Source organism: Octopus bimaculoides, chromosome 2 (assembly GCF_001194135.2).
Source record: "Octopus bimaculoides isolate UCB-OBI-ISO-001 chromosome 2, ASM119413v2, whole genome shotgun sequence".
Lineage (NCBI taxonomy): Eukaryota > Metazoa > Mollusca > Cephalopoda > Octopoda > Octopodidae > Octopus > Octopus bimaculoides.
The window spans coordinates 39,800,902-39,803,046 of NC_068982.1; the positions used below are offsets into that span (position 1 = coordinate 39,800,902).

At 34.3% G+C, this 2,145-nt stretch overlaps 1 protein-coding gene across 1 annotated transcript in view; it reads left to right on the forward strand.

Moving 5' to 3' along the window:
- LOC106884224 (GTPase-activating Rap/Ran-GAP domain-like protein 3) overlaps positions 1 to 2,145 on the forward strand; it is a 1,434,052-nt gene that overhangs the window by 223,880 nt on the left and 1,208,027 nt on the right. The window lies entirely within an intron of this gene.

Below are 2,145 nucleotides of genomic sequence, written 5' to 3' on the forward strand. Positions count from 1 at the left end.
ATATATATATATATATATATAAACAAATATCAATAGTATATTGAGTTTGCGATAAAGGCTAGATCGTTAGAACGCCAGACAAAATACTTTGCGTGTTCTTCGTTCTGAGTTCAAATTCAACCTAGGTCTAATTTGCTTTTCGGTTTTGATAAAAATGAGTTTTATGCGTATACTAGAAAGGCTTGCTTTAAATTTTTACTGACTACCTATACAAACGAATAATGAATAGATATAAACAAATTATATATATGTGTATACACACACACACACACACACACACACACACAAACACTCGTGTATGTATATATATATATATATATTACTGTGAGAGTTAGAGTTTGGGAAACCAACCAACTAAGAGATAGTACCTATCCAATATACTGTTGGTCGTGTACCCAATTATTCATATCCAATGCCATACCATCTGCAACGTTGCACCTACTGGCTGGCACTTTACATATGAGCTTTCACCTCCGTAACACGAACCATACCTTCAAATCCTCCACTGTATTACTATGTAAACATTGGAGGAAGTAACATGGATCCTGGAATACATCACGGGAAGTTTGTAGCTTATTGCCCCTTCCTATACCTAATCCATTTTAGCAAGTTTTACTTCTCTCATTACCTCATGTTTGCTCCTATTCTTTTTCTGCCCTTTTTAATAATGACAAATGCACTGTACCTATTGTTAACTGTTTATTATATGTATTAGCTCTCCTAACCACTTAGACCTTCCGAAGAAGCCTAGAGGCACACTCATCATCCAAACTTTATTTGCCCATCATCCCTACAGAACACTGAAGAGATAGATATGGCATGGAGGATTCCGTTGCCTCTTGGCAGAAACGGCCGTAAGGAACCGGTCTTTTGCTCTTTTCTGTAATATTAACACATGTGTGTGTAACACATAGTTACTACATGTGTATGTTTTCTTCTGATACTTTCTAAAACTTTGGAATATATGGACACACTCAAATGTCTACCGGCTGATGTATGTCGTGTTGTATCCTCTCAATTTTCTTATTTGCCGTATATGTATAGACAAAATCGATAGCTATAAATTTTAATTAGTTCTTTCAAAGGTATGTTTAATTGCCGCATTATCAGAATATTATACTAGTTTATTACTATTATGTCTTTTGTTTAATTTTAATTTCCTCACATAACGATATTACTAATTGAATTGTATTATGCATGTAACATATCGCGTCTTTCATGTAAAACTATGCTTCTTGGGAAGACAGTCACATGCTATCTTTTTCGGACAATGAAATTAATAACGAGACATCGTATTTCAAACAAATTCCAGACATTTGGATAACGAGAGAAGTTCAGCTTCTTCGTTTGATTCGCTAGAAATAGCAAGTCATTTTTCTCACAAATAACACGCGTTCGCCTCACCCTATCATCACCTTAAATAGGGAAAAGTTAAATTACGTAACTTATTTCTGTCATCAAAGTCTATAAAACATTTTGTTATACGCCTGTCCGAACAGTGCTGACCTAAAGAAGGTTTACATTATAGGTGATGTCATAGAGTATTACATATTATTACTAAGAAAATTAATAACAATCAAGTTACTATGAAGTGTCGTATTTAGTCATAGTGGGGCCTCGGTACTAAACGTTTTTGGGGTCCCCTACAATTTTGCATATACAATTTTCAACTGTTTAGATGCAAACAATGGGAATGTGCATTATAAAAACAAATATAGAGTTGTAAATAATCTACATACATAGAACAATTATAATTTCATATCAATTTTGTAACATACTAAAAAAATAAGTTCGTCTCGTATTTTACCTTTAAAGCTAAAATGATGTTACTTTCTATATAAGTAGAAAATCGACGAACACACTATAACTCTGATAACTCTGTTTAATCATCTATATATGCAATGCATTGTGTGACCTTTCTGTCCGGCCTACACCATGATATATCGCTAGCCACTACATATTCTTTATGTTCAATCCTTGTTCCTTTTCGTAGAGGAGCGTAGGCTCAAAACGTTAAAAACTTTTTCACTTGCCGAGCGTTATACTAATGCATCTGTTTGTTGTCTACACCACATGTCTTCGTCTTTTTTTTTGTGAACTCTCTCTCTCTCTCTCTCTCTCTCTCTCTCTCTCTCTCTCTCTCTC